This window comes from Heliangelus exortis, chromosome 5, assembly GCF_036169615.1.
Source record: "Heliangelus exortis chromosome 5, bHelExo1.hap1, whole genome shotgun sequence".
NCBI lineage: Eukaryota > Metazoa > Chordata > Aves > Apodiformes > Trochilidae > Heliangelus > Heliangelus exortis.
In genome coordinates this window covers 2,745,084-2,755,096 of record NC_092426.1, presented here as the reverse complement: position 1 = coordinate 2,755,096, position 10,013 = coordinate 2,745,084, and the positions used below count along the sequence as shown (strand labels likewise).

General features: G+C 53.3%; 1 long non-coding RNA gene across 1 annotated transcript; it reads left to right on the top strand.

The window, feature by feature from the left end:
• Positions 1 to 1,910, top strand: LOC139796688 (uncharacterized). The gene is made up of 3 exons (XR_011726095.1): positions 1 to 107; positions 1,002 to 1,069; positions 1,533 to 1,910. It is a non-coding gene; the product is annotated as an uncharacterized lncRNA (long non-coding RNA).
• Positions 1,911 to 10,013: the final 8,103 nt, after the last annotated feature.

The following is a 10,013-nucleotide window of genomic DNA, read 5'->3' as shown; positions in this document are numbered from 1 at the left end:
CAAAACCACCAAGAAAATAGAATAAAAACAACCCCAAGGAAAAAAAAAAAAAAAAAAAAAAAAGTAGAAACGCCACAAATGAGGAGCTGGAAAAACTTAAAGCATCTGTAAGGAATTTCGGCAGGGTTTTTAATTGGGGTTTTATTATTCGGTTGTTTGGGGTTTCTTTTCTTTTTTCTTTTTTTTTTCTTTCTTCTTTTTTCTTCTTCTTTCTTCTTTTTTCTTTCTTCTTTCTCCTTTCTTCTTTCTTCTTCTTTCTTCTTTCTTCTTTTTTCTTTCTTCTTTTTTTCTTTCTTCTTTTTTTCTTTCTTCTTTTTTCTTTTTTCTTTTTTCTTTTTTCTTTTTTCTTTTTTCTTTTTTCTTTTTTCTTTTTTCTTCTTCTTTCTTCTTTCTTCTTTTTTTCTTTCTTCTTCTTTTTTCTTTTTTCTTTTTTCTTTTTTCTCCTTTCTTCTTTCTCCTTTCTTCTTTCTTCTTTTTTTCTTTCATCTTCTTTCTTTTTTCTTTTTTCTTTTTTCTTTCTTCTTTCTTCTTTTTTTTCTTCTTTCTTCCTTCTTCTTTCTTCCTTCTTCTCTTCTTTTTTTTCTTCTTTTTTTCTTCTTTTTTTTTCTTCTTTTTTTTCTTCTTTCTTCTTTCTTCTTTCTTCTTTCTTCTTTCTTCTTTCTTCCTTCTTCTTTCTTCTTTCTTCTTTCTTCTTTCTTCTTTCTTCTTTCTTCTTTCTTCTTTCTTCTCCCTTCTCTCTTCTTTCTCTTATCTTTTTCCTTTTTTCTTTTTTTTCCTTTTTTCTTTTTTTTCCTTTTTCCTTTTTTATTTTTTCTTTTTCCTTTTTTATTTTTCTTTTTTTTTCAGTTTTATTTTCCCAAACTCTCGCTGACCCCTCACGGCTTCTCCTTACCCGAAGAGCCGGGAGAAGCCCTGTCCTCCTGCTCTTCCTCAGCGACTCGGCTCGGGGGGAGGGGGCAAGCACTTCGAGATTTTTTTTTTTTTCCTCTCTTTTCCTCCAGCTCGGCTCTCCCTTAGGAAGTGTTTCCAGCCCTTTCTGAAGACCCGAATTTAGAACCTTTTCCACGGGGTAGGTTCCGGCTGGCGGTGCGGGCTGGAAGGATGGGGCTGGATGGGAACCGGTGGGTTTGGCGACTCTTGGATATTCAAATATCCAAGGCTGGGAAGCTGGGAAGGCTGGGAGGGTCCTGCTAAGAGGAGCCACCCCCCTCTGCTTGGTGCTTCCCTACTCATCCCCCTTCCCAGGGAATGTCTTCCCCGTCTCCTTTCCTGACTTTTCTCCGGCTCCGGTTTCTCCGGGCTAAACACCCAGCAGGCTTCCAGCCTTTCGCTCATTCCAGAAGGTGGGATTTTGGGGATTCCCAGCTCAAAGGATGCAGCAGCAGGTTGGGGAGGCAGCCGGGGAGGGGGTCGGGGTGTCTGGGTGAGGAGCACCCGAGCTGGGGACACCTGGATGCTTTTCCTCTTGGGATGCTGCGGTGGCCGGAATGATTCCCCAAGGATCCTTAAGCCTCGAAATTCCTGATTCAAAGGGGTTGAGAGAGGAAGAAGTGGCAGCTGGCGCAGTGTTTGGCCCCGTGTCCCCTCCTCCTGCCCACCAAGGTGTTCCTGGGGAGAGGGGAATTTCGGAGGGGAGCTGCTCGGAGCTGGCAACGCGGACCTGCTCTGAGTCATGGGATGATCCAAGCGGGAAGAACCCTGCGGCTGTGTCCAGCTGTGTGCTGGGCAGGAAGAGAAAATATCCCTGGAAAATCTCCAGGAAACCTGCTGAGATCCTGGTGGGGATGAGCAGCTCAGCTCCGGGGGCAGCTGGGCCAGGGGCTGTGGCCACCTCCTGCTGCTGCATCCCAGAGGCTGGGTGGGATGCAGGAATTCGTTCCATCCTGCCCCAACTCCCAAACTGAGGGGGAATAAAGGGGGAGGAAGGAGCTTTGGGATGGGAAGGTGTTGGGCAAGGGAGGGAGGATGGGTGGAGGGATGGTTCCCAAATTTCACAAGGTCCCAACCCCTGGAGTGGGGTTTGACCCCGGTGTGGGGTGATGAGGAGGAGCAAGGAAAGTGATTTGAGGTCTGTGGGGTTCCCAGTGTGGGATGTCTGCTGGTTGGGTGTCCCCAAGGGAGGGTCCTTGGCATGTCCTGGGGGAAGGAGGAAGGGGGAAAGGGAAGGGGGAAGGGGGAAAGGGGAAGGAGGAAGGGGGAAAGGAAGGGAAGGGAAAGGGAAGGGGAAAGGGAAGGGGAAAGGGAAGGGGAAGGGAAAGGAGAAAGGAAAGGGGAAAGGGAAGGGAAGGGAAGGGAAGGGAAGGGAAGGGAAGGGAAGGGAAGGGAAGGGAAGGGAAGGGAAGGGAAGGGAAGGGAAGGGAAGGGAAGGGAAGGGAAGGGAAGGGAAGGGAAAGGGAAAGGGAAAGGAAAGGGAAGGGAAGGAGAGGAAAGGAAAGGGAAAGGAAAGGGAAGGGAAAGGGGACAGGAAAAGGAAAAGGAAAAGGAAAAAGGAGCAGGGGGTGCCGGTGTGTCCCGGTGCAGTCCCGGCAGTGGGCAGCAGGCGGCACTCGGTCTCTCTGCTGCGGGTCCCGTCCCGCGGTCCCGGGGGATTTATCTTATATCTTATCTTTTATCTTATATCTTATCTTATATCTTGTCTTATCTTATATCTTGTCTTATCTCTTCCCTTCCCTCCTTCCCGGTTGCTCCCTCCAGGACACAGGGGTGAAGCCCATCACCTTGAGAGCCAGCACCCACCCGCCAGGACTTCTGCAGCTGCAGCTTCTTGGGGACAGCCTCCCGTGTAGTGTTAAATGAGAAACCTCGAAATTCTTCTCTGAAACCCCCCAAATCCTCGTCTGAAACCCCAAAATTCAGGTCTGAACCTCGTGTTTCCCCTCTGTATGGAGCCCCGGGCACCCTGGTTGCTGCGGGGAAGGGGCCCACAGCTTGGGTGAAAGGGACCCACATTGGGGTGGAAGGCTCTGAGAAGCAAAACTGTGCCAGGGGAGGTTTAGGTTGGAGCTGGGGAAGAATTTCTCCCTGGAAAGGGTTGTCAGGGCCTGGCCCAGGCTGCCCAGGGCAGGGCTGGAGTCCCCATCATCCCTGGAGGGGTTTCAGAGCCCTGGAGATGTGGGGATGAGGGACATGGGGCAGGGGTGGCCTTGGCACTGCTGGGGTGAGGGTTGGATCTGATGATCTTAAAGGCCTTTTCCAACCAGAATGATCCCATGACTCTGGGAACCAGTCCTCAGCAGGATTAAACCCACTGCCCATTCCATAGGGAAATATCCTGGTAGGTTTTGGAGCTCGCTTTAAGGGGAGATGGATCCTGAAGTGCAAAGGAATGAACATAAAAGGGGAAAAGAAAAGAAAGAAGAAAAAGAAAAAGAAGAAGAAAAAGAAAGAAGAAGGAAAAGAAGAAGGAAAAGAAGAAGGAAAAGAAGAAGTAAAAGAAGAAGGGAAAGAAGAAGGAAAAGAAGAAGGAAAAGGAGAAGAAAAGAAGAAGGAAAAGGAGGAAAAGAAGAAGGAAAAGAAGAAGGAAAAGGAGAAGAAAAGAAGAAGGAAAAGGAGAAGAAAAGAAGAAGGAAAAGAAGGAAAAGAAGGAAAAGGAGAAGGAAAAGAAGAAGGAAAAGAAGAAGGAAAAGGAGAAGAAAAGAAGAAGGAAAAGAAGAAGGAAAAGAAGAAGGAAAAGAAAAAAAGAAGGGCGTTAAATCAAAGCAGCCTGACTCGTTCCTTTAGGCATGGGAGGCTGGGCATGAGGGAGCTCTTGTCCCTCTGAAGCTCCTCGGGTGGGCAGAGCTCCCCTGTGGATGGACAAGGAAGGGCAGAAGGCAGCTCCTGAATGTGCTTCCCATGTGTTTTGCTTTTTCCCATTGAATCCGAGCCCACCCCCAGCTCTCTGTCCCCGTTTATCCCCACGGCTCAGCCCTAAAAAAACCCCTTTGAGCATGAAACACCCCTGGCCTGGCAGCAGTCTTCGATTAAAAGAACAAATCCTTTTGCCTCCCAGCTGGAGCTGATCCATCCTCTCTGCCAGGGTGACCTTAGAGAGTCCTTTTCACGGTCCCAGCAGACAGAAGGGACCCACGTGTCGGGGACAACCGAACCTCTTCACCCAGCTGGGAGAGGTTAGGGGTAGGGTTAGGGACAAAGAAAAGCTGGTGGGAGGGATGGGGCCAGGAAGATGTGGCCGAGAAGTGGATTTGCTCAGCCGGGCTGTCAGGGGAAAGACAAAGGCAGGAAGGAGATAAATGAAGGGAACGAGGCTAATTGCTGGGATTAGTCAGCCCCGGGGCAGAGGGGGCTGCGGGGCTTGGAGATCCCCGGGGAGGGAGGTCAGGAGAGGAGAGATGAACTGGAGAGAGGTTTTTGGGGAGAGCCTTGGATTTGGTAGAGCTCTGGGTAGGGTTCTTTGGGCAAAGAGCAAAAAAATGTGACCAGCAACCCGGTTCTGGTGGTGCTGCCAGGGTGGTTCCAGGTCCCAGCTCCCCCAGGACCCCATGGAGTTTATCTTATGGGGTGTACCTAATTTGTACACCAAAAAAACCCTAATTCTGCACAGGGCTCTCAATTTAGGGTATAAACACCCAGGGAAGGGTCTCAGAGCTGTGTCAGCTCAGCTTGGTGTGTAACGGGGGTCAGAGCCCTGGGATGGGGATGAGGTGGGACCAGACCTGCTTCAGGGGAGATGAGGAGAAGTTTTCTGTCCCTGTTGTGGTTTGTGCTGGGGGGGGGGGAACCACAAGACCCCCTGGGAACTCAGCATCACCGAGGGGTTGGGTTTATCCTGGCTCTTAACATCCTCCCTGCCATCCCACTGGGTGCTCCCAGGTTCTTTTCTGGAGGCCAAACCCACCAGGGCTGGGATGAAAACCCCCTCTGCCAGGGATTTGGCTGGATCTTGGGATAATTAAGGAATTTGTGGTTAATTTGGGGGGCAGTTGGGGACCTGCAGGGCTCGGGACGCTCATCCGGCAGCTGCAGGACCAAACCCAGCTTCCCAGGAATGTTTGGAGAGAGGAAGGAAGGAAGGAGAGCCTCAGAGACTGACATACAGCACACCACAACTTTCCTTTACCTTTTTGTCTTAAAATACCTTCAAAAACCTGGGGGGATCCTTTGGGCTGGAGCTCCAGATGCCTCGGGAAGCTTTTCAGTATTTCCATCCCATGGGTCTCCAGCTCTCTGGAATGCTGCGGGATCCAAGCTCTGCTGCCTTGCCACCTGGGAGGACTCAGCACTTGTTATCCTGCAGTAGCAGTTTAGTTATTTCTCCTCTCCAGCCACTTTCCCACATTCCTGCTCCAGCCAAATCCCACTGTAACTCTAACAAAAAAACTTGATTTTCCAAATTATGGTGATTTAGCACCCCCTCTTCCCAGCTCTCCATAAGGAAAACCTCTCTCTCTGAGCAAGTTTGGTGACCTGAGCAGAAAAATATGAGCACATTGGATGGATCCTGAGTATGGAAATCATCTTCCAGGTGGGTGCCCCCCCCCCCAGGCAATGCTGGTTGCCCTCTCCAGACCAGAAAGTTTGGGTGCAAGTGGGTGGTGTGGGTTCTCTGGGTGTCTGGGGGGTGGCTTGAGGTCACTGGGTGGCCAGTGGGTGCTGGGAGCTGGTGGCCTCCAGAGCCACCTGGGCAATTTGTCCATTTTTGAGGATGCACCTGAGCAAGTCCTGAGGACCCCCCCCTGGTTCAGAAGGGGGGAGAAGGGTGTCCCAGGGGTGTCCCAGGGTGTCCCTGTCTGTGGGAGCAGAGGGATGAGGCCAGGAGGTGGTGAGTCATGAGATGAAGCTGATGCAAAGAGAGGAGACCAAAGCCAATGAGAACCCTTCCCAAAAATGGAAATGTAGCAAGTTCTGGGTGTTGCCTGGTGGGAATCAACCACCCTGCCACAGCCTCCCAACTCTCAGCACCCAGCAGGATGCTCCCAGGAATGGAAGCAGGAGCTGTGCTCCTATGGATGGAGCCACCAGGAGGGGCAGCTCGACATGGCCCAACACCCCAAGGGGGGGGCTATGGCCACCCAGGGATTCCTCCTCTACCCCTAACAGCACACAGAAGTTATTCCTGCCACCAGCAAGCTGGGATCCCCCCAGCTGGGCACCTGTTGTGGATTCTCTGATGTATTGTGGGGGTTGAGCTCAAACCCAAGGCTGTGCCCAGCTCCTCAGGAAAAAGGGGGAGCTGACAGGATCCTTTTTCTCTCTGGTTTTACAGCCCCTTGGAGGTGCTACTGTCAGATCTGGCTGCAATTAACCATCAGATCCCAGTTATTATGGATGGGAGGGGAAAACAGATTTTTTTTATTTTTTTTTTTTTCCTGAGGTCACGATGCTAAAAAACTTTTATTGTGCTGATTCAGGCAGCCCAGATGACCCCAAACCTTCCCCTGCCAGAGCTCATTCCCACCACAACCAGAAGGGATCTGATTTATTGCCCTTCCTGCCAAATAACTCGACCCCCAGCAGGGTTTGTTTCCAAAATCCAGGAGGATAAAAGCTCCCAGGACGTTACTGTAATGGCCCCCACACCATCCCTGCTCCTGCCTGACATCCCAACATCCCAGAGCATCCTGCAATCCCTTGCTTCCTGCTGCACCCTCCCTGCCCTTCTCTGATCACCCAGGAATGAAGTTTCCTTTCCAGGCTTTCCCAGGAGAGATGGATGTTTCCTGATGCTTCCCTTATCTCTGCAGCAGCTCAGCCATCCCAAAGCTTCCAGGGGTAGGATTTCCCACCCCAAACAGCCTCCCTGCCAGGGATTTGCCTGCTTTGCCTCCTTCTTGATGGGCTTTTTGGCAGGGGGTGCTGGAAACCTCCTCCCAGCAGCCACATCTGGCAGGAGCAGGGGAAGCTGGAGGGGCAGGACTGGGGGTTTGCTGGGCTGGGAGAGATTTTTTCTGGTTTTCATGGTTTGGGTGGGAGTCTCTGTGGTGGCAGGAGGTTCTGAGTCCAGCAGGAGGTCCTGGGTCCAGCAGGAGGTCCTGGATCCAGCAGGAGGTCCTGGATCCATCAGGAGGTTCTGGATCCAGCAGGAGGTTCTGGATCCAGAAGGAGGTTCTGGATCCAGCAGGAGGTTCTGAGTCCAGCAGGAGCTCCTGGATCCAGCAGGAGCTCCTGGATCCAGCAGGAGGTTCTGAGTCCAGCAGGAGGCTCTGGATCCATCAGGAGCTCCTGGATCCAGCAGGAGCTCCTGTATCCATCAGGAGGTTCTGGATCCAGCAGGAGCTCCTGTATCCAGCAGGAGGTTCTGGATCCAGCAGGAGCTCCTGGATCCAGCAGGAGGTTCTGAGTCCAGCAGGAGGCTCTGGATCCATCAGGAGCTCCTGGATCCAGCAGGAGGTTCTGAGTCCAGCAGGAGGCTCTGGATCCATCAGGAGCTCCTGGATCCAGCAGGAGCTCCTGGATCCAGCAGGAGGTTCTGGATCCAGCAGGAGCTCCTGGATCCAGCAGGAGCCCTCCCCAGCCCTGTCCCCCAGAGCATCCTCCACCTCCCCCAGCTGCAGCACATCTGGTTCTGCACAAATCCCCCCCAAGTTAATGCCTATTGAGCTTTGGTTCATTTTTTTGTTTTTTGATGCCCGAGCTATGAGATGAACCAACACACACACCCAGAGACCCCGAGGCAGAGGCTCTGCAGAGCCACATGGAAGTCATTACAGGGATCAGTGCCCCAAGGAACCTCCTTTCCTGGCACATGGTGTCAGCCAGCACAGCCTGTCCCCATCTCCACCCCGTCCCCATCTTCCTCCCCATCCTTTTCCTCATCTCCATTCCTATTCCCAGCCCTGTCCCCATTCCTGCCCCCAAATTGTCCCCAAACTATCCCCAGCCCTGTCCCCGTTCCTGTCCACAAACTATTCCCATCCCTATCCCCATTCCTGTCCCCTGGCTCATTCCCATCTTCCTCCCCATCCTCATCCTTATCTTCATCCCTCTTCTTGTCCCCAAACTATCCCTATCCCCATTCCTGTCCCCAAACTATCCCCATCCCTGTCCCCATTCCTGTCCCCAGGCTCATTCCCATCTTTCTTCCCATCCTCGTCCTTTTCTCCATCCCTGTTCCTGTCCCCAGCCCCATCCTTGTCCCCATCCCTAACCCCATAAACATTCCCATCCCTGTTCCTGTCCCCAGCCCCATCCTTGTCCCCATCCCTAACCCCATAAACATTCCCATCCCTGTTCCTGTCCCCAGCCCCATCCTTGTCCCCATCCCTAACCCCATAAACATTCCCATCCCTGTTCCTGTCCCCAGCCCCATCCTTGTCCCCATCCCTAACCCCATAAACATTCCCATCCCTGTTCCTGTCCCCATTCCCATCTTTGTCCCCATCTCTAACCTCATCCCCATCCTTGTTCCCAACCCCACGGCCACCTCCTGGGTGGGAGGGACATCTCAGCTGGGATGTCACCCTTGGGTTAGAGGGACAGGAGGTCAGAGGGACAAGGCTGGATTTGTCCCTGTTGCAGGGGTGGGAGCTGGAGAGGGGCTGCTGGCCCCTTGTCCTGCCTGATTTCCCCCAGAGAGCTCTGGGGGTGTTTGAACTTTAAAAAAAAAAAAAAAAAAAAAAAAAAAAGCGCCTTTTTTTCTTTTTTTTTCTTTTTTTTTTCTTTTTTTTTTTTTTTTTTTTTTTTTTTTTTTTTTTTTTTTTTTTTTTTTGGCACGGGGTTACTCCTGCAGACAGCATCCAGCTGGCCTGAGCCCTTCTCCAAGCCCTAATGGTTTTCTGTGGCCAGGCCAGGAGTTTTCCCCCAAAGGTCAGAGCTTGATGGCAACCAAGGGGAGCAGAAGTTTGTCTGGATGTGATTTGTCCCCCCCCTCATCCTTCTGGGGCTCCCAACCAGCCCATCTCCAGCTGGGAGCTGCTTTCCAGGATGCCCACACTGGGATCAGCCTGGGATGGAGGGGACAAGGGCCGCAGTGACAAAGCCCTGTCACCCTGGGACAGGAGGAGAGCATCCAGCTGCTTCCCAGGATTCCTGCCGGGAATGCTACGAATGCGTCCCTGATTTATTTCTCTGGCCGGCCCAAGGGGGGGGTTGACAAGTCTCTCCTTGTTATCTGGGATTCCTGGGGCATGCGGAGGGTTTGGGGACAGATGGGACACTAACACCACCGGCCTGGCGCCAGGGAAGCTCTCCAAGAAGATGGGAGCAGAACTTTTTTTTGGTTGCTCCCAGGCTGGATTTCCAGGAGCACCCAGTCACCCCCCAGCTACCTAGATTTCGGGAAGGGGCTCTGTGTGTGTGTTTTTCCCCATTCCCTCCAACCCCGCTGGTCCCCAGCCATCCCAAATCCAAGCCAGGAATCCCCCTCTCCATTGCCCCCCTGCGGACTTGGTTGAGCTGGAGGATGGATTTTGGCTCTTCCCGTTTTCCCCCTCCACCAATTCCTTTCCCCACGCCCCGTCCTCCTCCCCAGTCCTTGTGGATAAGGAGTCACATTCCTGCCCGCGGGATCCGAGGGAAGGGAGCAGGGAGCGGCCGGGGCCTCTCGCCTACGCCCCGGCCCCGGCCCCGACCCCGGTTGGCTGCGGGCCCGGCTCCGGGGGCGGTACAGAGAGGGGGGGGGGGATAGAGGGGTGCGGGGCATGGATGGGAGGGGATCCCGACTCCATGCTCCCCCCCTCCCCAACCTCCCGCCACGGGATGCCCCGAGGTGTGAGGAATTTAGGGATACCTCATTGGGGGGGCTGTGCGGATAGAGGAGGATTTGGGGGGGAACCGTGACTGATGGGGGCCGGGGGCGTTAAAACGGGGGTTGTGGGACCCCGGGATGCGGCGGGGATCCCCCTCCCGTGGGGATGCCCCATGGTACCCAGCCCGGGGAAGGGGGGGAAACGGGGGAGAGGGGATGTGTGCAGCCCGGGAAGGGGGGATTTTGGGGTCACCTCGATTGATGGGGGCCGGGGGGTTATAGCGTAGGGGGGGGTTGGGTGGTTGCGGTGGGGCAGGAAGGGCGGATCCTGGCTCGCCCCCCCGGGATGCCCGGTGGTACCCAGCCCCGGGGGGGCTGAACGGGGAAG